Source organism: Anser brachyrhynchus (genome assembly GCF_964034855.1).
Source record: "Anser brachyrhynchus genome assembly, chromosome: 4".
In the NCBI taxonomy this organism is placed as follows: domain Eukaryota; kingdom Metazoa; phylum Chordata; class Aves; order Anseriformes; family Anatidae; genus Anser; species Anser brachyrhynchus.
The window spans coordinates 60,807,245-60,834,634 of record NC_137698.1 but is presented as its reverse complement, the minus strand read 5'-3'; the positions used below and the strand labels follow the sequence as shown (position 1 = coordinate 60,834,634).

The window sequence follows — 27,390 nt, the reverse complement described above, 5'->3', positions numbered from 1 at the left end:
ATTAAGCCATTATGCAGTTTCCTAAGCATTGCTTGCCAAATTCTATGGTAGCATCACATATATCACATACAGGCACCTGCTACTGATCATGCTGGTGTTGCTGCTGCTAGCTGAAGGTGGAAGCTCACATGTTAATTAATTATGCAACTCTGCGGCACAAATACTTTTGTTTTAACAAAATTACTACAGCTGCATGTAGTCTTCAGATAAATTTCTAGAGAAGATTCTAGATAAATTTTACTGTTAGTCTTTTGGTTTTTTTGTATGCTAAATACAACTGTGTAAATAATTATCATATTTCTGAAGAGCTCTGTATTTTACCACTTTATTCCTAGTGGTAAAATGATCCATTTATTTATTTCATTCTGTCCCAGGAGTTTGATTAGACCTTGTTGGAACTTGAGAGATTATCGAAAATAGGGGTGGTGGTTTTTTTATATTTGAGCACAAGCTTTAACTTACATTGTATTTTTAGCTTTTAAATGCATTTTTAATTCACTTTAGCAGATGAATTAAGTTCTAGCCAAGGAAATATCTTTACAGTTGCTAAGCAGTTCCCCAACAAGTGGGGAAAGAATGGTTTGGGTCCATTTAACTGTCAGTAAATTTTGGTGCTGTCACTAGAATAATATTGATATACTGGTGATATTGATGTATTTGAAAAGTGTATGTTTGTTGGACCTTGTAGCTTTTTAAAGTACACTTCCCAATATTAGGTGTTTCCTATGATGATATATAATACAATTGATGCTATGAAGTACTTTACTAGGTCTTTTGTGGACCTGCAAGGACTTTTAGCAGCAGTGTTTTCTGACTATGTGCTATCTGCTCTCTTCAAGGGGAGGGTGGGGGGGTGGAGGGGCACAGTGGCCATGCAGAGTGTATGTGCCAGGAATTACATTACAGCCATGTTCATTGTACTCTTGGAGGCAGAGGTAGAATTTTGTTTAGTACTTGTAGAATTAGTTGCCAATTGTTTATTTAAAACTTGTAATTTGTGCCAGAGAGATTTAAGGCCTTGGCTGGTAACACACACCCAGCAAAGCAAACGCATAAAACAAAATAATTATGGTTCAAAGTATAGGCAATGTCTTGAATAGAAATTGAATATGGATTCATTTAGTCCTGATGTTTGATTCGCAGACCTGTCCAGTTCCAAGCAGGCCAGAAGGTTACCTACATCTCAGGCTGATAACCGTCCTTCAGATATGCAACTTATTTCACTGATGAAAAAAAAAAAGAAAAAAAAAAGTCATAAACTCCTAATTACTGCCAATATTTTAGGACCTGATTTTTAATGTTGGATCTAATCCTCCATCATGATCCAATGGCCTTCACCCATTACTGTCCCAGTTTTGCTGTAGCAATGCACTGTAAGATTTGGACAGCTGATAAACAGATAGAATACCCCAAACTCTGAACTGAGCAGTATGGATTAGTTTCAGAAAACGCATGTATTAACCACTTTGTTCACTTTTTAACTTTTTTTTTTTTTTTGTGCAGAGGTAACAGACAAATCAGAGGTTTTTCCTAACTATCTTCATTCAAAAAACTACCAAACCCCAATCACCCCAAAAAACCTGAAACCTATACTAGTCTTTGCCAGGGGCAAACAATCTAAACCTACAGTTAGTAATGGGACTTCCACTATGTTCCTTGGGAAACTTTCCAGCAGTTTAATGAATAATATCATTAACACATTGTTGTGACTGTCCAGCTTAAGTTTTTTCTGCTCAGCTTCTGTTTATGACACTTGGTTGTATCTTCCCACATTTTACTAAACGTTTTTTTTCCTATCTTTTATCAATACCTCTAAAAATCCTTTATAAGTCCTTTAAAGATCCTTTTAAAAATCTTTAAAAATAATGTATGTCTCAAGCACTCAATCATCCTTCTCATATCTTAGCCATGAATTTCCATAAACTTTTCTGTATAAAGCACATCTGCTACTCCCTGAATATCTTTTATTCTCTTTTTTAAATTTTCTTGTTTGCAGATGGAAAATGCATTAATGTCAGTTAAGAAGTGTCATCAATAAAAAGTCATTATTCTGATAAAGTTCATTTTACCTGTGTATCTCGGAGTTTATGACAAACAATGCACACTCAATTCCTTATATGTTCCTCTGGCAAGGGCATGTAATACTTGAATTGTAAAGCACAGCTTCGAAATTCAAGGTCCTACTTTGACTGAAGCTGGTCAGTATCTTTGAAAACCAGGCTACATGATTTTCAAGTAGAATGTTCAAAAATGTAGGTCAAAGAAAAGCAATTTCCAATTTGGTTCCATTAATCTGATACAGTCCTACATACAAAATCAAGCAGGTATATGTTTACACTTCAAAAAAATTTATTTATAACCCATTGACTTCAATGGGACATAAACACATTCATCAAGTAAAAGTATATTTTAGATGAGACTCTTAATTAATAAATAGTATATTCAGTGAGCATATACTATACGAATTCACACATAACAGATGTGAATAAAATTACAATAATGCTTCTTCACAAAAGTTGGAGTATCACTTATTCTTTTTCTGTTAGACAGGAACTGAAAGGGACTAAAAGCAATGGCCTAGCCTCATCACAATTGTTTCTTTTTGTTAATAACTGAGGTGACCCAGAAATGCAGAAGCAAGCATTCAGAACAAAGTGATCAGGCTTTCTAGGCTGACTATATCAACCCTATGTGAATCATAAGTATAAAGCCTCATCACTTCTAGCTGATGAATGAGAGAATTTACGGTGATTCTCCACCTCTTATTTTAAGCAAGTGTCCCTCACGACTATAATTTATCCCCCTTAGTTGTTATCTGTCACTTATTTTAAGAGATATTTTTTGATTTGTTTGTATGTTGATACTGAAAATGGTGTTTGAATTTGTCAAAACTGTGCAAGTATTGTTCACTTCCACTGCAATAGAAGGTGTCTACGCTCCTCCTTGTCTGTTCATTTAGTAGCTCACTGGATATATGCCGCATGTTTTTGGACTGTGGGCCAGCCTTGAAGAGCCTTAGCTGCAGCTTGGTTGTGATCTGTTCTGAGGAACATTTGTGTTATAGTCCAGAATTCTCATGTGAGATCAGGTAACAGCAGTTATGCAGCATCTTTAAATCCATAAGATACTTAAAGATGTATCTCCAGATATTGTACAGATACGATATCAGCTGCTACAAAAATGCAAGAAGGTGGTTTTGAGACATGTTTCCAAAACAGCAGCCAGCATCCTGCACAGTCAGCTGTTTGGAATCTAAAGGTGATTTTGTCCAACAGATTTATTATAGGCTGAGTATTGATTGTATAGGTATCTAGTGTCTATGGGCCTTCTCCACATAGGTACAAAGCAGACAGTGAGCATGGTCTTAAGTAGCATTTAGACATTATTTATGTATTTGTAATTGACTGAATTACAGCCCAGTACACAGCTTACAACCATGACAGCAATCCTGAGGGAACATTCCTCCAACAAATCAAGATACAACCTGCTAACTGTCTCATAAAGATAGGGCTACCTGTTCCCTTATTCATTTCATGCCTCTGAAGACATTATTAGAAAAACATTATTCCTCCCTTTTTGTAGATCTGCACAGCAGACGTCAAACAAGACCTGAGCTAGCTTTTTCCTTCATAAACCAAAAGAAACACATAAACCAACAAAACCTCTTAACAGGCTGGTAAAACAAAATCTTCAACTTGGCAGGACAAGAGGAATAACAGAAACAGACACAAAAGATTTTAAATATGTCTTTATACACCCCAGTTCATTCATGTCACATTCACTTTTCTACGCCATACCTGAACATGTGCTTCTCTATTTTTTGTTTGTGGCGCTTCTGTACTGGCATCATTAAAGTAATTCATTATTATTTTAATAGCCCAAGCTTGCAGGTGTCTTAACAAAATGTCCAATACCAAAACAACCCTGGGACTTAGCTGCTTATGTTCCAGTCTAACAGATAACCTCATTTTTATATTTTATTCACCAATTAACAGAAAGTAAAATTCCCCTTCCTAGGTAAAAATCTTCATGTACAATTCTACCCATAATTCATTCACTTCTGCGACGTAGCAAAACTTCTAATTAACGAGGCCTCTCTGGGGCCTGGTTAACTTCTACTTGCACTGCTATATTGCTGAAAACCTTAATATGGTCAACAACACCCTAAAAAGAAGAGTCTTTGCACTTTCTGGAATGAGAAAAGAAATGATTTTGCATGGATCAGTAAAGATAGCAATAATTGCCATAAGGCTTACTGTAATTTATGCAGAAGAAGTTTCTCAATTGCTCATAGTGGACTGTCAGATGTGAGACAGCATGCAAATGGAGCAGATCATAAAAATAATTTCTAGCCTACATTCTAAGAACAAAACTCTTGAAACTTTCCTTTATTGCTAAGAAATGCAGGAACAGAGAAAACAATGTGATTCCTAGGAAAGTACCAGAATTGTATATTGTATTTTTCATACTCTTCTACAGAGTTGCAGCAAACTAAATAATATAGTTGTCCAAGATTTATGCAAAGTTATCTCTTCGTAGGACAAACAGCTCATATATTGCCAACAGTATACTGGTCTTCTGTCAGTTTAGGTAACAAAGTTTTGCTCGAAAGGGTCTATCATTCTCTGTGGCCACTGGTGCCTTAAACCATGAAAACAGGAAAGTGTCTTGTAGTTGTTAGTTACTATACAGCTGAAAGCTAAATAAGTTATAGTCTGTCACATTAATTTCAAGACTACAATGAAAATAAGTTATTTGGAAAAGTAAAATTTATACAGAAGTTATGTACTTTGAACTTTGGCAGTTAGAGTAGATGCTAGTCTACAACTTTTACAAAGAATAAATACTTGCTGACAGCTAATTGTCTAGTTTCTATACTGCATACCTCAGCAGAGTATCATATATATGACATTGAATACATCATTTCAAGCATTTTCAATCATTTTCTGTCACATTCCCAATGACATCCTGCTTTCTAAGACAAAGTTCACTGAGCTGATTTTGAATACATTGAAATACCGAAGCATATCCTCCCAACATAGTTACCTGCTAACAGCCATTTGAGATGATCTTAAATGTTTTTAACTATTCTATGATTCTGTGATTCTATTATGGTTTGATATTTGGATAGTCCTGTGTGGAGCCAGGAGTTGGAGTCAATGCTCCTTGTGGGTTGCTCCCAACTCAGGATATTCTCTTCTATGTTTCTATAATTCTACTCCTGTTTATCTGTACATATTAGATGTGAGATTCATCTCACCTATGTTCAACCATATAAACTTACATGTCTAGTCTAAGCTAGATATCTAATGCAATCATCTAATGAGAAAGATAAGCGTTCTCAGAGAACAGCTAATTCCTCTTGCTTAAATAACGTATAATATGGGTTTGAAGAGGAAAGAAAAACAAGTAAATATTTGGTATGGAAAGGAGTAAAGACTGTATTGATGGGATGTTCTAACATTTCCTGATACTACTCAGTGATACTTTTATAGTATCTCTGAACTTTTACCTCAGCCATGCTGTGGTCTTCTTGGAATCTCAAAAAGGCAAGTACCTATTTTCTATGCCCTTACAGTACAGGCTACATTTACAAGTCTATAAACTTGTTACCTTGATTTGGGACTTGTGCTCTACATACGTCAAAGGAGAAAAGCAGACTCCTCATGTGGGTATGCTGGGCTATTCTGGATGGGCTTTGTGGGGATCATAGACCTCTCTCATAAACACCTCAGTGGGATACCTAAACCTAATGAGAAAAGCCATGTGTCATCAGTTCTGTTTTTTCTGACAGCACTCTAGTCCACTCTCAGACAAATTCATCAATTAACAAGAAGAATAATAACCCAGATTTTTGTGATGCCCCAGTCATGATTATAAGGGTGAATGAAAAGATGCTGACTAAGAAAAGAGAAGCTCCACGCTGTACACCTGCCACTGACCTGTCTACCTTTTTCTATTTAACCTACATTACTGAGTGACAGTAGACACCCCTCTTTCTTTTTCTCTTAAGAAAATACATTGCTGCTTCACCTGTTTCTCATCTTGTTTTGCTTTACTTATCTTTAGGAATTATGTCTTGGAGGGATTTTCTGTGCTATTCAAAACCTGACTGCTGAAGATCAGTGGCTTTTACGTTTGCCTGTCAATGGCAGATGCTTGTATAATCCCATGTTCCATACTCAGAGTGCTGGACATTACAGCCCTGACATTTGGCCTAAGATTGAGGATTTGCTATTAGTATTTCCCCAGGAAACTGACACTTGACAGACAGGATACATAATCCATGCTCAGATACACTTCTTAGTGAATTGATGTCCTTTGCAAGTTGATGCGGGCAAAGACACAAATGTAGTAGATCACCATCTCTTCCCCACCCACAATGTATTTTAATAAAATGCAACATGCATCGTAGCGTAAACTATGAAGCATATAAATCTGCAACATGCAGCTTGAAACTTGCTTACAAAACATTCTGAATGCCTTCCACATTTCCCTAGTGTTTATTTACTTATGCAGGAAGCCTAGAAAAATATTTTGATGTATTGCATGCCATAATTTTTAACATTACTCAAAATGTTTCAAAAGATTTTTAGGGAAAGTTAACCCACATCAATCATGACCTTGACATGAAAAATTACTGCCAACCTTTAAATAAAAAAGGGAGAGGAAGCAAGGACTCTTATACTCCTGGCTGATGCTGAGTTGTTCAAAACATTCGAAGTGTTACGCACATGCTCTTTCTACAATGGAACTATGTAAAAGGAAGCCAATCATTTATTACCATGGCAAATGTAATTAAAGATCTTTTATCTTTTCAACTTACAGGATCCCAGAATGTGCACTTTATATAGTGAGAATTATATTTAGTAACTATTGTATTAGTAACTATAGTAACTCTTTCTACTTTAGATTAACATAGATTCCAATGAATTCTCTGGGAGCTTTTCAAAGTTAGTAAAAAAGTGCATTCAGGCTCTGTAAGATACGTTTCTCCTTCCACATTGAATCTCCCCAGCTGAAGATGTACCTGTTATCCAAACAAAAGATGATACTAGAGTAAGCAAGTTGACCTGCTTTTCCAGTATTCTCTTTAGGAATAACAAGGAACTATGTGCCAAGACCCGGTTGTCTCACAGGATCTGAGTGCAGAAAACTTTCTATTTGGTAAGCACAAACAGCATTGCCTCCAGCTCTGTGCCAGAAACTCATTAATGTGCCTAACAAAGATGGCATATATCCTGTAATTTGTCAGAGAAAAGTAAAACATCAGAAGTCTGTGAGTTAGGTTATTAGGTCAAATCCCTGGATCTATGGAGTTTGGGTCAGTTTGATTGGGTCAATTTCTAGGGCACAGAAATAAAAATGATTCAAATAAGGAAATGCTTCTTTTCTCTGATATTATGAAAAACATTAGACTTGAAATATTTCACCTGTACATTTCTCTAGACTGGGTGTTTTATAAAACCTTGTTATTACAAATCCAGCTTATTTCAAAGCCTTGATCCGCAAAGCCTCTTTATACACGGATTTCTTTTTTTTTTTTCTTTTCCAACACATCTAAATCATATGATCTAATTTATTCGAAGTTCTGACTGTGCTTCTCAGTCTCTTTCAGCATTTCCACAAGTTGTTCAAACTATAAAATTTCATGAAAATACTGCATCTACCTGAGGATATAGAAACAGCTCTTCTTGTCCAACTTGCTATGCTATTCTTGCAGTGGTCAGATCCACCCATAAAAGTCCTATCGTGCTCTTAAATCATGCAGTTCTGTATATCATAGGGAAAGAGAGGAAGGCAATACACTTCTGCACATGGTGGTAATTTTGCATGCTTAACTTGAACTCTTACTGTCAAATAAACTAGAAGTATTTTAACTGAGCTAATAAAAGGCCTAGGAATGGCCAGCATTCTTGAAATAGCTACCCCAGGACAGACATTGATGCTACAGTTAACTTAAGGAAAACAGTTTCCAGTAAATATGAAGAAAATATGAACTCTGATCACAAATAAGAAACTAAGTGTAATTAAAAGCAGATGCAACTAATCAAGGAGTTCTTCTTTGTGATCTCTTCTTACTGCCTGAAACTTAAGTATAAATTTAGTATTCTTCAGCAGTAGTTAATGAGAAGCCCAAGATCAAGTCTGTAATTATGAAACTTTAATACAACTAGTAAACCAAAAATGTTAAAAGAAAAACCTTATAAAGAAGAAGATGAGATTTGTGTGTACACACTCATTCCTCCTTGTCCTAGTTCTCACCAGAAGCTGGTTTAACTCAAGAACAGCTCCTTATCAGCTTCTTAAAGGACTGGTCATCTGTCGAGGTCTCTTTTTCAAAGGTTAAAAAAAAAAAAAAAAAAAAGGATTGGATTGATTGTACAGATATTTGTAGTTCTCAGTCAGTCTTAGAGTTATCTCCTTTGCTTTAGAGAACTCTGAAGCATCTCATGAGTTTTAGTTTCCTCATTTGTCTGCTTTTGTGGAAGTTGCCAAAAGCATCTCACCTTCTCTTCTGCCTATTTTTAGTAATTGGCTTGTAATGGAAAGGAGCACTTCAGGAGAATCTATTGGCCATGTTAGATTATGTCTGACCACTGGACTGATGCTCTAAAGGCTTTAACTCATGGGATCCTGTGTCATAATTCTTCTTCCACTTCATTTACAATACTCCTATTTTTAGCATCAATGTGAGACAGACCCAATTATATCTGAAGTTCAGCAGCATATAATAGGTGTCTGAATTTGACTCTTGAGTTATTCTAATCATCATTTTCACAGTTTAACATAATTTTCACAATGCTATTTGGTTTTAAACACTCTGGACTCAAAAGCACATGCTTAAAATGAGGTGTTTTCAAAAAAAGATACATAAATGACTAATGAACCATCAGTGTTGTGATATATGTTTAGCAAACATAGCATAACATATGTCATTGTATTTTAAGCAACTGAATTTTCCATCAACATTTTTTCTGATTGTTGGGATCAGTAATCAAGAATGAACATGTAGTCTTTGTGGCTATGGAAATCTGAAAAAGCTGATTTGAATCTGAGTCTTTCTTTCGTAGCTGTATTTTAAGTTCATTTCACTCATTCTATCTGTGCTTCTTTGAATCTCCATGGGCTCTTGTCATTCAACAGTGATTCCCAACCTCTTTGCAGTCATGCTCCACTTGAGTCGCTCATGCTCCACACCTGACTGTGTCTAACCGTGACTAGGTGGGAACTTGGAACCCTGTTTTTTATATGATTTTTTTTCATGTGAACTATTAGCAACCAGTTTGCATTGCTACAGCAATATTTATCAAACCCTACGCATCCATCTGAAATACAGTCTCATATGTGTAAGTCTACCAAATTCTGTCTGGATTTCCCAGAGAGAACTGTCTTCACGTGTGTAGTGAAGTGAGTCCTGTTATATTATAAGGTAACTCAGATGTGTCCCAGACTGCTTGGATTTATTTTATTGCATATACATAAAACAGCTGTGCAGTACAAATACAGTTGGCCTCTCAGAAGCCTCTCTGAAAATTTGCTGACACCTGGTAACTCTATAACGTTGAAAACTCTATAAGGTTGAATGTTGCTATGCATGCATGTGGAACTAGCCAGGCTACTAGGTGTCAACAAATCCAACAAATCCCAGATGTTCACTGCAAATACGCTGATTGGTAAAGAGCTAAAGGCATTCACCAGCCAGATTCATGTTACTATATACCTTCAGTCACAAATATTCACAGTGATACACTCCAAAGTACTGATGTGTTCATTCACTTTCAGCTAGGCATGATAATAGGGAGCTTGGACAACATGGAAGAAGGGAAATAGATGCACCAAGTCATGCTTAAGGAGCAGCACGATTTACAAGAATATCTATCCTAAAAATAATTTTAGCCCAGAGCATTTTGGACCTCTTTGGATAGGTTTAACTTTGAAGGACTTAATTAAGCCATATATAGAACTGTAACTAAAACATTATTCATGAGATTAAAATGTCACTATTTCTTTCAAGTTCAGGTGTGGAAGAGAAAACTTCAGTTACATTATCTTCACAGAACTTCATAATAAATTTTGACTTGTGAATACTGCCTTCCACTGTACATATATATCCCATTAATGTCAGCAGCACATCAGATTTGAGACCTGCTGTGCATATCTGAGAGGAAATTTTTGTTACTGGAGAAGATTTCACAGTGTCTAAAAGATAAAGAACTGTTTGTGCTGAGATTTGAATATTGTTCCCAGAGCTATATAATTAGTCTTAAATGTTGTAGTTACAATCCTGCCATGGATTTGCATGTGTAACTCTTGGTGATTAAAGTGGGATATGAAGAGCAGAAGTGAGCTTTTGTACTATATGGCAAGCAATATAAGAGCCTGTGCCCACTGAAATCATTGACAGTATTTTTTTTTCTTTTCTGGGTCAGAATTTTCTCCAGTGTCTGGCTGAGTACTCAAAAGATTCATTCTCAGAGATTTTATTCCATAACCCTTTTCTCCTGGTTATATAAGATAAAGTATTTTCAAGAGAAAAAAAAGTAAAAAGAGAACCCAAATAAATGCATAATTTTGATATCCTACTTCACCCTGGAATAAAAGGAGAAAGAAAGGTTTTTTGCTCCTACTGTAGTTTTGATTCTAAATCCAATGTAAATACAGAATGAAATGTAAATCCGTTGGCTTTTCATGTTGTGAATTTTACAACATTTTTAATATTGATTCAGCTATGTACTGGAAGGTGTCTTTCATTAAAAAATCCATAAGCAGTTGAGGAAGGGGTTGAGGTGATGTCTTCATGTCTGCTAAAGCTTAAACCCCTCCTGTATACAGCCAGGTGAAATCCAGGAGTGGGCAAAGTGACGTAAATCACATCATTCTATGATCTCTAAGATTTTATGATATGCTTGCCTTTACAATCGCAGTTCCTTGGTTACATTTCAAATGAGTTCTCCCTCCCTGTATCACTGTCTTAAGTATTTTTCACTTCTCTAATGTCAAAAGCTCTTCTGTTGAGAGGACTCAACAGGAAGTGGATGCAGGGAGTATGAGTTCTGATGAGATCCTTTAATCCACCCCTAATCCCACTCAATTAAAACTCCATTGATGACAGAAAAATCATTAAGTGCTGAAGAACAGGAAAATGAGTGAAAACAACCCTGCATGAGAAATTAGTTGCATGACTTTTAACAGGGGTGTCCTGCTCTTACCCCAGTACACCTCCTTTCTGTGCCATTCCTGGAAAGTGAAGCTCTTAACTCTTTAAGATCAGCAGATAAAAATGTATAATCTAGCTGGCAGCTTAAGTAATGCAGCTCTCACTGTTCAGGGAAAGGTATGGACAGAATATCCTAACATCACACATCCCACCACAGCTGCAGGAGATGGAAGGATCCAGAGGCTTATGTGAAGTGTCCATTCAGCAACTGTTCTCTTCTTCCTCTATAAACTATAAGCATAATGCTACTAAACTGTGCATCTACATTCTATCTATGAATGGCTGATTACCAGTGTATTAACTTTTAATTAATTTCCAGATAGGCAGTTTGCAGAGATAAAAGAAAAACTACAACAAAAATAAGAAAAAAAAATCATTATTCTGTTTATAAATAAATTTCAATTCAATTCTTTCCTTTTTTCTATTGTAAAAGGCAGAGGGAAATTATTGTCTGATATCTCTAAATTTAATGTGTCCATTTTTTACTTTACATAGTGAACTACGGGGAGGAAAATAAAGCCAATGTTTGATGATAGCCCTCCCTTTTCTTTGCACATCCTTCTCCTCTTACACTTTTCTTTGTCTTTTAGGTCATAGGGAAATCAGAGGAATAGTAGAGGATGTAGAAAGAGCTCTTTCTAAAGCAGGTATAAACGGTATTTTCTACTGGGAAACCCAGAAACTGCAATCTATAGATGTTGAGTACAGTTAATACGGCTTGAAGCAGCATTAAATCCATTCAGACTATACACACCCGCTCTCCCAGACAGCACACGTGTTATGGAGCCAACAGCAGTATAGTGACCAGCTAGACTTTGTTACTGGTTCTGGTAGTGGCCAGAGGAAAGCGTTTGGAAACAATCTCTTTGCATGTCTATGCTGAGAATCTACAACATTGCAGTCAATTTCTCATGGATTCCTAGTCTTAATTTTCTTATTTTCTTGACCTGGCATAGCCCTATTTGTCATCTCAGATAATCCCACAGGCATGAGGAGGACATGAGGTAATTTACAGAAACTTAAGACTCAAGCAGTTGTGAACTTCTTGAACTTATTTGTTTTTTTTGTGATTTTACACTGGAAGGGTGTGTATAGACTTTCATCTTTCTTCATCACTATCAAAAAAAAAAAAAAAAAGAATGGCCTGGTACTTTTCCAGGCAATCTGTGTGCACCTATAAACTGAAATGAATCTCATAAACATTAACCATGTTGAAACAATACGTTCGCTGTTTGCAATCACACTATAAACAACTTAGATGTAAGACACAATTTGTAGACATCTGTAATGTCACTGCACTACACAGGGAAACCCAACCTCCACACTTACAACACAGACTAATTATCAGCACCTATATCTTTTGCCTTGTATACAAGCGTTCAAACAGTATGTGCAACGTCCACAAGGCATTGTTTTTAATAAGTACTTCTTCATCAAACAGTGCTCATAGTTTGCTGCTGACCACTTTTACACTCCTTTTATGGCTCTTCTCTCTGTTTCTCTGGTACACACTCATTGCCGTCTACTGGAAACTGCAGATTGCTGAACTTCGTTGCTATATGTTTAAGTGCCTTGTTCAACGCCTTGTATTCTAATTCCTGTTTAGTGCCCTTATGCATTGCAGTAGAAATAACAACTCATGGGTCCTGACCCTTCAGATACTTCCTAGTACAAATAATACCCACTCAGACTGGTAAGCATGTCCAAGAGCAGGCTGACGATTTGTGCAACTGGCAAAAAAAGGCTCAAGAGATTCTTTAGAGGTTTCACCTGATTAACTGGGGAACGTTGCCATGTCTGTATTCAATGGCATTTATTTTGATATAACAAAAACTTTAGAAAGATATGCACCTTCCAAGGACTGAAGTACCTTGCAATTTCCAAGATTTCCCTTGGACAGCTCGGACATCATCCTGCTTGCTCCTCACCCACCAGAGTCGCAGTCGGCTGCCAGTCATCAGCTCCAGCAACAAAATTACACAATCTGCAAATCTTCCATAACTCCTCCAAGTTCTATTCATAGAAATATACTATGATCTACATTCAGTGGTGCTAGTGCCAGCGGTAATTTTAGAGGCGACTTGGCTGGTTTCTTCTGTCTCCTTTTTTGCACTATTTTGATACAGGTTACGTAAAGTCAGAGTCAAGACCTTGCTGAACAATTTCTCTATCATATTACACTGCAGACTTGTTGTTTTTAGCACATACTCAGTGCTGTTGCACAGCAATCCACTAGCAGACACTCTCTGTCAGTTTATTGTGTCAGTTTATTTGTGTATTGTGAAATAAGAAAAAAGACTGCTGTTGTTTTGTTGTTTTTTGTTGTTGTTGTTGTTGTTTTCAGGAATAAAGACTAGATAGAATATCTAGTAATCTATATCTAGTATCAATAAATAATATTCTAGACTCTGGCTTTTTTGTTTGTTTGTTTGTTTTTAATCATATAGAGAATTTAGTTGCATAGTCCCCCTCAGGATTCAGAGAACACATGTGACAGGTAAACTGGATTCCTGAGATGTCAAATCCCTTATTATCAGTATTACCAATACACTGGTTTCCCTTGTCTCAGTTTTCCCATCCGTTAGATAGGGTTGAAGTTCCTTATTGGTTGTATGAAGACACTGAGGTCTACGGATAGTCAAGCTTTTATGATCAAGTAAATTGTGGTCAGAGTTCATCCTGTAAAAGAGCCTTTGCCAAGAAGCTTTCTACTGTTGACATATATAATACATAGATATTCTACATTTTCAATAACTACAAATCTAAACAGTTTTGTAGACTGAGCCTAGATCTCTGAAAAGAGATGAGTTCATCTACCTAATGTCTGCTGTTCCTGGACACCAGAACCTGTTCACTGACAGCTGGTCTTTTACCCTGCATTTCTCTACAAACACAAGTTACAAAGGATGCAGCCACGTATGTGTATGCTATTTTATAACCGTGGATAAGGAATTTAGTCTTTTCAGCAACTCCAGGGAAAAAAATACAAGCTGTGATCTCCTCCATGGCTTTGCCACAAGCCATAAGGTGTTCAGCTTCTGCAGCAGAATGTATGTGGAGCAGCCCGGGAAGCAGCCTGCACCATAGGATAGCTGCAGTTTGCTCTGCCCAGCACCTCTGCAAGATGAAAACAAACCTCTACAGTTTTTCTGTCCTCTCTTCCTCACTCCTTTAGCCTGCTCAGAGAGAGAGTTGGTTCTCATGAGACCGCTTTTCCCATCAGCTATTACAGTTGAGGAAAAGGATTTCAAAGTGCTTGACTGAGCATGCAGTATGAGCCTCTCTAGCCCTCTGCAATATAGGTAATGGGTTAATATCTTTCTCCCAGCTAATATATATATATATATATTTTTAATTCAGTTTTGCCAGAGTTAGCATTTCCAGCACCAGAGATTTTTGTCCAGTCCAACCTGGAAAAGCAGCCATGAAATTGCTTGACTGTGGGAAACATAAGTAGAGGGAGAACTGTGTACTTGTGAGACAGGTACTATGGTAAGTCAGTAGGCTGTAGAAAAGCCAGGACAGCAAACAAAAAAACAAAACTGTATGAATCAAAGTCAAAATTTGTGTCCTCTAGGTTGTCATCATGGAAGAAGGCAGCACTAATTCAGAGACCGTTGATCACACACTTTTGACTCTGTGCCAGTTCAGCTAGAGAAGATGTAGCGCAGCCCTAAAAGCTGGTGTGCAGGATAATGGCAGACTACCAAACCCCAGGTGCATTTTTACCTACCACTGCAGATACAAGAAGTGGTCCAGACAAAAATTGTGAGGCACTATCATTCACATTCAGGAAATTTAAAATGGCTTAAAACATTCCTAAATTACACTTGCTTCCTGAGAATAGAAATACTGGGTCACTTCTGTATCTGTTTTGTTCTCATTTCATGCGAGCCTCGCAGGCACTGTGCTCACCAAGCAGTGAGGAACTGAGACCACAGCCTGGATCTAGCACTGATGTCATGAAGGAGATACAATCCCATATGCCTGCCTTTGTTGCAAAATCTTGTTTAATTCAGGTGCAATATGGGATTATGACACTGCTACACTTGTATTTGCTGATCTCCAGTAGTTCGTAGAATTTGTGTTGTAAAATGTAACTGGAGAAGAGAGTAGATGCCTCAGACCACTGGGGAATGTTTTGTTTCTTCAAGTCAACCTGAAAAATAATTGTGTTAAAAACATGAATGCTCCTAAGAACTTCTTATGTGGAAAAAAAAATTAACAGCTTCAAGAGATCACAACCAAATGTCACCAGGTCATAGAGGAATATGCAGAGCAGAGTTTAAGAGACTGCTAGACAGTTTTCATGCAGACTCCCAGCTGAAAATCAATTTTGATAGAAAAAAAAAAAATCACTAAAATACTTATTTTGCATTATTGTATAATTTCATTATTTTAAATTTTCCATTTTGTTTGGACTTGAAATACCAGGGTTTGGTGGCGGGAAAAGAAAGAAAATACATCAACAAGCCTTGGGCATTCTTTGTGCCATTTGGGAAAGACATTTTCTTTTTATTTCTTTCCTTCTATTGGAACTCACATTTTTCTGAGAAAATTAATTCAGATCAAAATTTTCTTGCAGAAAAAAAAAAATGAAACTTTTTATAGCTAAGTTTTTAGAAAATAGATTTTTAGTTTGTTTGGTTTTTTTTTGTATAAAAATTTTATTTATTATTAATAGGATTTTAATGGTGTCCAGCTAGTAGGGAAAGAAGTTACAATCATCTTGCCAATATGTAGTCAAGTACAAAGAAGAAGTAAAAAAAAAAATATTACAAAACCATATGTTTATAAAACCACATTTTTTAAACAAAGAATAGCTGCGTTATTTGTTCTTATGGATTGTTGCGGCTTGCCTCTTTATGAGTTGCTGAATGACAACTTAATTTGCAAGTGGGAGAGCAAAGACTATAATGTGATAATTTATCTCCAAATGGAGACAGAGCAGGAGTATACACAAAATGAATCAGCTCCCTTCATAGACTGGTATTGAAAATAGTCTTTTAGTAAAAAGTATTTCACTGTTTTTAAAAAACTATTGTAGTCAGCTGAAGTAATTTTTCTTGTCCTCTTAATGGCCTTTTTACATGGGAGACTAATACACCACTTTTGGTGCATTTCATAGGGCAGTATATGGGTGTGTTTGAGAGGAGAAGAGGGCATTTTAATATGCAAGTCTAATGGTGCTATTGGGTTTTTAAGAATCAGAATGATCTATATTGTTTCCTAAATTGAGCCTACATATCGTGGTATTTAGAAACATGTTGTGTCTTGTTAAATTTTTTCTGTAATATAGAACAAGAACACAATAGCTTCAGTAAATCAAACTAAAATGAGTGATTAAGTACCTGATTTAATACTGTGCATTAATTTTAGTTCAGATGGTCCTTGCTTTGTTGTATAATAAAATTGCACACAAGACTACATCATTTTCATGTTGCAGCAAGGTGCATTATAAAAATAATCTTAAATTATCAAGACCTGAAAGGGAACAATTGTCAGGATATGGTGCCCATATGTCAAAGACAAGCCTTTAGTGAGGGTGCTCCTTATTTAAGAGCATGCACTTTGTTGCTTTAGCAATTCTTCCTTTTTCCTAAAATCTAGTTATAGTGGCATCCGTTCAGGTTTCTAGAGGCTTAGCCATTACTGCTCCTCCTGCAAACTGTCAGTAACCTCTTACTTAGCAAGTTTTAAATTTCCCTGCATCTATCTCAAAACTACAGGTATACTATATCACATCCTTCCAAAGGATTCAGAGCTAAAAGGAGAATTTCTTTCTAAATTACTGCTTTAAAGTACTTTAGATCTACCCATCTCTCTGCAGGGTCCTGCTATCCTCATTCAAGCGATTATTCCACCTCTCCGGGCTTTTATCTTGGCCGCTAGTTGCTCCTTGCTTCGTCCAAAATCCACAGCTGGCTTTGGAAGCAAGGCAAACAGCTCACTGGTAAACACACAGTATATTAGTTTTATTGGGTTATAAAACAAAAATAGCTGATTAGGAAGATAGCTGACATGGTCTGTTGAGAGCCTTGTGGCCACCTCACCATGTGGAGCCCATGTCATGCCTATGAGGCTGCCTCCCTGCAATCCTGCTGCTGCTGCACGTGGCTAATATGAGCAGGGCATAGCACCAAATACTGCAGCCGTCCAGAAGAATTTCAACACTGCTGAAAGGAATCAGGTCTGTGCTTCTTCTAGCCATCATAGGCCTTTTGTTGTGGATTTCTTTCAAGCTGTATCTGTGTTTTCCCAATGCTGAGAAATCCACCTTTTGGGCTGCTCCTGAAACCTGAAGGTCTCTTCAGGGCCTCGAGGAACAGCCATTCAGCTGGGTAAAAACTGCTGCCTTCCACTTGCCAGCTCAGCATGAACCTTGAGATCTTCCTCAAGATGCAATGGAAAAGCAAATGCACTGGGTTGTTAGGTGAAGAAGTGGAAGGGCCTTACCAAAACAGCCTGAGTGCATGGAAAAGAGGTTAGTGCATGTGTACCCATGCCCATGCACAGGAGAAAAGACTGAGTGTGTACAAAGGATGCCTATGGTGTGCATCTGCGTGGTGCATAATGGTACGAACTGGAAATAGTAGACAAACATGGTACATTAGCACTGAGGAAAGTATTGCAAAGACATAGGGGTGGCTACACAGGGGTATACAGATTGTCATGTCTTAGTCCATGTAAATCTTAACCGTTTTGCTACTCAGTTACAAACAGTTTTATTCAGAGCAGTATTGATCAGAATTAAATTCTTGGTCATCACAACTCTTCTTCCTCTGCATACAACCACCTCACTGTCCTTCTAGGAAAGACATGTTCCAAAAGCCTCACAGAAAGGAGAATTAATTTGTATTCGGAGAATTAATTTGTATTCAGAGAAATATGGGTTTTGTCACACAAGGGGAGAGCATAGCTTCATGTTCTCCAATGTTCTGCTTCTTAAAAAGGCAAACATACTAATACAAAAACAATGATGTCCTAGCTCGACTGTTGACTCTTTTATAATAGAGATGACAATCTCCTCCTGACCCCCCACAGATCATCAACTTAAACTCGGAAGCTTGAGGCTTCATTACCCTTGTAACTCTTCAGTAGTAAGGCTACAAAACTTAATATGTTGCTCCTGACACCTAATCCCTTTTTAATCCCCCCAAAGGGCTTACTTTGGCTATTTCCATGGCAGTGATTCCACCACTGATTGGTTGCACACAGCATAAAACTGCTTCCTCATACTCTGCCTGAGCTTGTGGACATTGATTCTCGTTTGGTGCTCACTGATTTACAAATCAGAGGAGGAAGGTCTCTGATTTGTAGAGATCTCCTGGTCCTACTGTGTTCAATTGGAGCTATAGGGTGCTGAGCCTATCTGTAAATCAGCCTCTAAGTGGAATGTCCATTGCTCGATAAAATATTAAAAGCCTGTAATTAGAGCATAAATTGTAGGAAGTGCTACAGTTTCTCCAGTCAAACAACATACACTTCTAGAATTTATCCATAACTATTCATAGATAGATACCTCTAGATATTTCTTGCAATTCTGTGTTTGTGCAATGACAATTATTAAAGAAATAACATCTAGCAGTGGATGCTATACAGTCTATTTCATGGAAGCAGCTACATCCCTGTAAGGAAGCAGCCAATTTGGCTAAAAGAAAACTCTCTCATTAGCTTGTTTTCAGTCCTTCTTGCTTGAGAAACTTCCTTTGTTCTCATCAATGTGACTTTGAAATGAGACTAAAGTGAAAAAAGCTGGCTGGCACAGAATCTCCTCTTACACTGTACTCCAAGTATTCACAGTAGAATTTTTAAAGAATTTGCAGTGATAGGACTCAGCAGTCAAGTTGAATGATTTCCTATAGACGCCAGGTGTCCAAAATAACAAATTTAAAGATCATACCTTAAAAGATATTTAAGATCTAAGCTCCATTAAAACCATGTGATGAATTTGACCTTAATGTTGCCTTTTAATAGAATTTATTCCGTATGATTTTTGCCTAAATTGAGCCTTATTTTGATACTTGTTAACTACTCAAGATTCCATTACATAATTGTCTGCACTAGTATTCACTGTGTCCTAACTTAAAAAGACCTGTGAATCTCATCAGCATGATATTTTCCTCTCCCACATCTCTAGTAAAAGTGTTGTATGAATCTATATCCAACAAAGATCATTGTATCATGCTTGTTCTAACCTCCTACACTGTAGTCTTTCATGGTGTTTCAGAAAAAGGCTGAATGTTTCTCTTTGCTGTGTATGGAAAACCAAATTGGAGATACATATGAGTAAATGCCTTAACTGACCTCTATTAGGGAGAAAATAAACAAAAGAGCTGGAAACAGTTTCTTTTCTTTTTCTGACTGTTATAAATAAGCCTGTTCTTATTTATATGTATTTTTCGGTCCTCATTTTCCTGCACTCAGTTTCCAATAAACTCACTGGAGATACTTCAGACTTTTTGTTTCTCTCATGTTTATATATTAATCATATTATATGACAATGGGAAATACCTGAGCAACAATAGAAGCAGACTGCAAAGCAAGTATGGCAAGCATAAAGGACCAAATTCTAATCCACTTATGTTAATGAGCTGGTTATTCCTGCCCAGCAGGACTCCCTTTGAGCTCAGGACACTACCCAGAGACTTTAGCAGGAGAATAAATGGTATGAAGTTTCCTCATAGTTTGTGTGAGCCTCTATGAGCATAATTATAAGACACCAAGCAATAGAGAATGATGCCAGAAGGAACTGGCAGCACCTCAAAAATCTCTTTTGAGGAGTGCTGTCCAAAGGCAGGGAGCAGGCTCCATCTCCAACAGCAAAACTCCTGGGAATTGTATGGTCCATGCTAAAGCTGCCCTCCTTCTCTGACAGAGTCTCTAAGGCAAACTTTAGGTGACATGACCTGCCTCTCCAAGGACATACCAGTCCCTCTGGGGAGCCAGGGATCTGTCTGGTGGAAGGAAGCCACCCCCTTCATGCCCCAGCAGGGGGGACTGCATCTTCTCTCCTAAACTGTAAGTTAAAATCCATCAGTCATTTTAAATGTGTCATACACAGAGCTCTAGCCTACAGCATTTGAATAAACAGCATGATACTGGTTTTGTATTATTTTTCTTTCATCTACTAAATAGTCTCTCTTATGCACTCCAATACTACAGTAATGGGCTCTGGATAATAACTTAAACAGAGTTAGTCTTTAACCATATTGCAGTGTTTGTCCTTACAATACAACAGCACTGTGGCATTTTACAGCAAAATATGAGAGAACAAGTGATAATGAACAAATATGGTTGCATCATGTTGGGAAACAATAGGCTAAGTGCCAATCTTCAGGCATTTCTAAGTGATATCCTTGTGTTTGTACTATTAGTTCAACCAACATTGCTCTGCTTCGTACTAAAATAATAACAAGAACAGAACCGTTTGTTCAGCCTGACTGCTGGAAAAGGAAAACGATATTGTGTGTAGAACTGCAGGAAATTATGTTGACTGATAACAAATATAATTATTTCCGAATTATTATGATTGTGTCACAATCATTCCAGGAATGCAAAAGATTTTTTTTTCTACTCATCCCTTCCCCCCTACAGCACAACTCCTTATCTGCCCTCTTTGTTCTTACCTTCTGCAGCAGTTGCAACACTGGCACAGTGCCCCAGCACATGAAAGCTATGGTATTGTGGATTATCAGAGTTTTGCCTGGAATAAGATGGATGCAGAAACACTCTGTTTAACAAAGGCCCCACTTTATCTTTGCCCAGTCTTCTCTCCCTTGCTCTTTGAAGCCTCAGTCGGGTATATTGTGTCACAGGGTGGCAAAAAGAGTGGCAGATTTCGAAGAGGTTTCACGGGCTGCAGAAACAGTTTGTCCTTCAGAAAATATATGCACCAAAAATACATCAGAAGTCACTGCTAAAAGGTTAGTGATCAAGGGCTGAGGTGTTAGCTGATGATAAGAAATGGTACACAAAATGGATTTTATCAGGAACAGGGTAGAATAAGAAACCATGATTGGAGAAGGCCCCAAAATTGGTAAGATATTGAAGAAGATTATAGCTGATGGGGTAGATTATAGAGCAACTGAAGAGAAAGGAGATGGATTGTGAAAATTAGACCTCCTAGACGAAGAGAAAAGTACTGAAAAAGTACTAAATTAGAACTGATTGACAACACCCTGTTAAATAATATTGAAAAAGGTTACCTGAAAAGGGGTAATAGTGCAGCTGCTGGATTCTGGTTTTACATGAATTGAACCATGGGAAACTGTTTGGATGAAAAGAAAGCATCATCTGAGGCTAACTCAGATGTGTTGGTGGGGAAAAGAAGGTGGCAGATTCAGCTGCTAAAACCCAAGGACCATAGGAGAGAAAGCCCCCAGCCCACTGCTTCCAAAAAAACCTTTTATCAGCACCCAGACTTTCTACCAGAACCTAGGACATACACTAAGGTAAAGAAGTATCCAAAAAGCATTGGTAAACTTTTGTTAGATTCATTTGTGATGGCTAAGTGACCACAGATAGGGCAGGTTTACAGAGAATAATTACAGAGTAAGTCAAACCCCAGCTTTGGTATGGAAAAAGATCATTAGTCAGTAGCAGAGGCCAATGTCCCATGAAGTGACAGTTCTAGTAGTCCCCAGCCACACTTTTATTGGGCTATGAGCCATAAGAGCAGGAGGAGGGAAGGCAGATTTGTTTATTCGGCTGCCCTGCTGCATGAGGTTGGCAGCGAGCTGCTGGCACCGCAGGTTGGTCACTCAGAACTGTGAAAAGTGCCTCTGAAACCAGTCATGACTGTCTGCCTCGCACAATGTAACCAGTCACATCTCATCAGGGATGTCTAATGTCCTAATGACGTCTGCAGATCTTATTGACTGTGCACAAGTGTAAAGATTGTTTCAGACAAGGAGACTTTGTCCCAGGCACTAGCTCTGGACTGAACCTGCTTGAACAGGGTTTAAACAAGCTCAGGATAATTGTAGCAGAAGTTTGTTGTTTTGAAGAAGTCTGTGTTTATCCCAAGCACTTGGGTATCATGTCTACATCTCTTCTCTGACTGCCAGGGTCTGGAAGCCTTGCAGTCTGTAATTGGGCTTTTCAATTTAGTGAATCCCTCTTTGGGGAAGCCCTCCAAAAGGAGAGTATCAGACAAAGCATAAGGCACAAGTCCAGCCAACTCCTCTCTGAGACCTTGTTCTTTGTGGAAACATTACATTCCAGGCAACTGTAGAAAGCTGTAATTTTGGTTTGTAGTAGCTAACCCAGAAAGCTAAGTCCTACAAAACTCATATCTCTTACCCTGCCATGTGGAAGGGAAGCAACCATGTTCTGATCTTCCCTTTCACACAACACATAGACTAGTGGAATAACACGGGCATCTGAATAGCTTTATTATTAAACAAATTCATGAGGCCTCTAATCATGTTTCCCTTTCATTCCTCCATGTATGTTTCAGCTCCATTTGTCCTGACAATCTCCTGCTTTTACTATTTTTAAAAGGATTCAAGGCAAGACTACCATTTTTCCTCCCTGCCTTCCTAATAGAGTGCAGCCTACGGTACAGTCCATAATTTGCCCCTCTGCTTTGATTCTTAGGGTATGTTTTAGAATACAAAGATCTTGCAGCACATAGGAGGGTCATGGGATCTGCAGTATATATAACCTGTCAGACGTTAAAGAATATGAAACATTCTCAAATAAGAACACCCTTTTACTCCAGTAAATGATGTATTAAAACTATCTTAGCTGCAACCTGCCAGAGAAGAAATTATCACAAGGTCTTATATAGTGAACCTGCTTGTAAGGAACATTCAAGGAGATGGGTCACAAAGTCCTCAAATAATGTTGTCTTAAAACAATGAAAATGGAAAAGAAGAAATCTGAGACATCCAAAATCTGGAAGCTTATCTTGGTAGATAAACTACTGTTACTAGCTACCTATTAAGCCAGCTAATGTTTAATTTCACTAACCTTGAGTAAAGGCCTATGTAAGAGGTATAATCAGACAATAGACGCAAAGGAAGAGATAAGGAGAAATGTAAAAAGTTTATCAAGGAGAAGGGCTAGTAGGGGATTTTGTCTGCTAAAAAGAAGAATAATATTCTTAATGGGGAGAATCAGACATAAAAGAGAGGATACTAGAACATACTAAAGACAAGAGATCTGAGTTTTTCATTCTGTATTACCCAAAAGAACTCATTAATATATATTTAAATATAAATACATATATATATACATACACATATATGCATTTTGCAGAGATGTGAAAAGCTTTATATCTTGAATCGCTTTCTAATCACACTTCCCCCTTCCGAAATCTGCATGCTTTGATGTTGGCAACGGAATTACATTATTTGTGTTCTTTCTATTTATCTATACTGCATAAATCTATGTTAGATATATATTACGTTACATCCAAGGCTTTGATACACAGGAATACTTCCTCTTTTAAATTATTACCATTTCTTTTTACTCATCAGGAGCCTCATCACAGCTACCTGCCTCTAAGAGACCAGATTTATGCTTTATGTTGATGTCCCAGGCAATTCAAAAGGGCTACAGTGGCCATCTGCCTGTGAGCACCTGACAATAGTTTGCTGTAGAGAGCAAAAACAAAAAGAAACATTGTTCTAGACCCCATCAAGAGAGCAAAGTCCAGGAGTGGGAAAAGTCTCAGCCAGGCTTCCTTTCTCAGCTGTGAAACACACTGAGCAACAAGCTGGGGTTGCATTGCTGGCTAGTAATAAAAGCCCAGGGCTACAAAATCCCAGGTTTTGATGGATCAGCCATCTCTAAAGCAGATCATGAGCTCAGTCAGTATCTGGGCTCTTTTCAGGAAGCCTAGAGTTATACTTTCTATTGTCTAGATGTTTCTAAATACCTAAGGATTCCAATAGTTATTGGAAAATATTAGGTATTTGGACTTTACTGGAACGTAGAGAATTTGAATATGGCCCTATATGATCCATCCCAAAAGTGAAGAAAGAGTACAGAAGTGAAGAGACAAGCAGTAAACATTTTCTTTGTCCAGATTCCACCAGCCATTGCTCAGGTGGTGAGATGAAGGATCATAAGGGTCAAAAGGGCCAAAGGACTCATATGGCCATTTGTGCATACTGACAATTAGTGGTATGTGCAACCACCCCAAAAGGTACTTCTGGTTTTCAAGTACAAGTTACTGTATATCTGCGTGTGTATATTTCTATATGTAAAGATGTTATATACAGTATATTACATATAAAGTAATAAATATTTAATTGATTACATATAATATATTCTTCATGTATATATATGTTAAAACAGGTATATACAATAATGCTGGGGTGTGTAAAGACCACGAATTGTAGTATTTCCTATAGTAAGCAGTTGTCTTTTTTGAATTCTAGATTATAGTTTTACTTTCTTTGCATAGTCCTTTAAAATGTCCTAAAAGAACACACTGTATAGGGGACTTTCAGGCCATAGCATCACAAGCATAAGAACATAAGCAGTTAAACTTTTTTGATTTTTTTTTTTAAGCCACTTTTAACCTAGATTGACTCCTCGATCTGGTTCAAAACCCAGCATAAGCACACATGCTGACAGCAGAGTGGGGAGAGGGCATGGGGTGGGAATGAGCAGTCCAGGGAAGTATTTATTTTACTGGCTTTGCTGGTTCAAACCGCATGCGAAATTCTGGCCCTAGCCACAACAGGCATCTGGGAGAGCTGCACAGACAGGTTATAAGAAATCACTTCTGTTCTTATATTGCTGCATACAGACAGTGCACATTCTGCCACATGCACATATCAGAGCATTATAAATAATGCATTCTTTGAATCTTGTTACCAAAACAAACATACTATTGTTAAGACACCCTGCCAGCATCCAGTGTTGTTTCCACTAAAAATATTCCTCGGACTCTAAAGTTTCATCTGTCAGCCTTATAAAGCAAAAGGCAAAGGTCTCAGACAACTAGTTAAGAACAAAACATTAGTGGAAACTTAAGGGTAAAACATGCTTATGAAACTTACCTCTTCCTTTTCTTGTATTTCAGCATGTTTTACTATTAGCCCACTGGCTAATAATAACTTCCCATGTGCTCATTGGAAGATGGATGTGTTTTATTTGCCTGTTTAAGTCCCAGAAATCTGCCCTATTTCAACCACATATGAAGATAAAATATATTGGTTGGTGAGGTATGAATAGGTTGTAGTGAGGGCACAGGCTGCTGGGATAAGACATTTATTCTTCCCATAAGGGGATATATCCAGTACCTTCCAAGTTTCCACAGGTGCTTAGGTTATAATGAAGACAGATATTTCAATTTCATCAAGTTTTAAGGAAGGAAAAATAGAAGTATTATGGTTAAAGACCCTTTCTGGCACTTGTGTATTAGTTTTGGACAAAATCCTTAAGTCTTTTCTTAGGGCTAAATCATCATAAATGGATATGCCCGTGGAGAAAAAATAAAATAAAAAATAAAGGTCTATTTAAATAGAGCATTGGCCACAGAGGACACAGAGGAAGGGCAGGGATGAAGGGAAGACTTGTCATCCTTATCCCCTTGAAGCGCTGAGTGGTGTGATGCTTTGGGGGTGCCCTCCCAAAGTACCACTAGCAGCATCCACCCCTCTGTACAAGGAACTGGAGGAGACACAGACACACACACCCCCCCCCCCCCTTCTCATTGCCACCTCTGCAGCTGTAGAAGGTCTCCTCCTCTGGTGTGCACTGCTAATGGCAATTTGAATATGGCCCTGTTACTCACAGGACTTACTTTCTCAGATCATTCATAGCAGCTTTGCAACTGTTTATTTATACTGTGGTCAGTGCCTCTTTGCCTGAGTTATTTATATGGTCCCTATCATTACTATGCCCAAGTTCCTCTCAGTCTTAAATGTGTTTATTCACACAACAGTACCACAGGGCACTGCTATTATCCCATCTCAGAGCTAGAAAGCCAGAACACAGGACAGTCAAGGTCTATATACAGGCATGCAAGCATCTGACTTTCACTGATAGCAGTGACATTTAGACATCTAAATAGAACTGAATGTCCAGGCCTAAACAGCCAGCCCAGCTCTGCTGGGTAAGTGATGGAGTAGGGAATTCAAGCCAGCTCTCACTGCCCTTACGCTGCTCTACAATCCAGGAGACATTTTGTTGCCATGAGGAATGGACCTGGCAAAACATTAAAATTACACTGCATAACGAAGATGCTACCACCCGCCCTTAGGAATACATATTGCAGTCCCTTATTGCTGTTTAAATGATTTTTTTTTTTCAGATGTAAAAGAGGGAGAACACTCCAGTAATGTAAAAGAGAAGTAATTGTGGACTTAAAAGTTAATCATCTCTTCTCAGAGCCTCAGAAATTTCTTTCTAAAGTTACGCCTCCTAGAGGCACACTTTTCCCCACGAGGGGATCCTGGTAGGAAAGTCACATCCGAGTAATGGAGTTTTCCTGCTGTGCTGTGGGTTTTCCTGCTCGGGATAGTGCATGGTTCTGAATTTTTCCTGCCTAATGATTGCAGGATTTAGTCTTTTAATTGGTTTCTATATATTAGTTGGATCTGAAAAGCTAAGGTATTTATTTTGTAAAGTAGTTCTGAATGATGAATAACCAACTATTTTTCATAAGGAGTTTTACTATACAGCCTGAAAGGGAATGCAGATTTATATAATAAATACAACTGCTCCAAAAGAGATCAGATTTATCTTAGCAACTGGCAAAGTCTCTCTAGGATTCATCCCCAGTCCCAGCCTATCAGTCAGTGTATCTTTCTTCTAAGGCTTAAATGCAATAAAGCATACTCTTTTATAAATTATAAAAGTTTTATTTTGTCTGAGACATGAGGAATTCTTTCAAGTGAGAGGTTTTATCTCTTAATGGATCACATTAATAGCAGTAATATTAATAATTTAACTTTTATCCTAATCGGGATTGTATCCAAATTATTAGGCATGTCCTTGAGCATAAATGAGCTAGGGCAAGGGCAATTCAAGGTGGCAAGTTTAGCACGACCTCTAGAACCAAATAAGTAAATAAAAGAAAAATCTTACCAAAAAACGGCTGAATCTTAACAATTGTCGAGCCAGCAGGATGGCTGGAATCGTCGCGAGTTCACCCTTTATGGCCCAGGAAAAATACATTGTTAAGCAATTTTGTTGTTCCTACCAGC

The 27,390-nt window shown here is 37.7% G+C and overlaps 1 long non-coding RNA gene across 3 annotated transcripts; it reads right to left on the bottom strand.

Annotated features, from left to right (window-relative positions):
• Window positions 1-850: 850 nt before the first annotated feature.
• On the bottom strand, window positions 851-27,390 carry LOC308194703. 3 transcript variants are annotated; one of them, XR_013950815.1, is made up of 4 exons: window positions 27,272-27,390; window positions 21,430-21,491; window positions 20,851-20,927; window positions 851-1,223 (listed from the first exon to the last, which is right to left on the bottom strand). It is a non-coding gene; the product is annotated as an uncharacterized lncRNA (long non-coding RNA). The 3 variants fall into 3 exon arrangements; XR_013950816.1 differs by lacking the exon at window positions 21,430-21,491 and having other exon boundaries at window positions 27,272-27,341; XR_013950817.1 differs by lacking the exons at window positions 851-1,223; window positions 21,430-21,491 and adding an exon at window positions 19,888-20,240 and having other exon boundaries at window positions 27,272-27,298.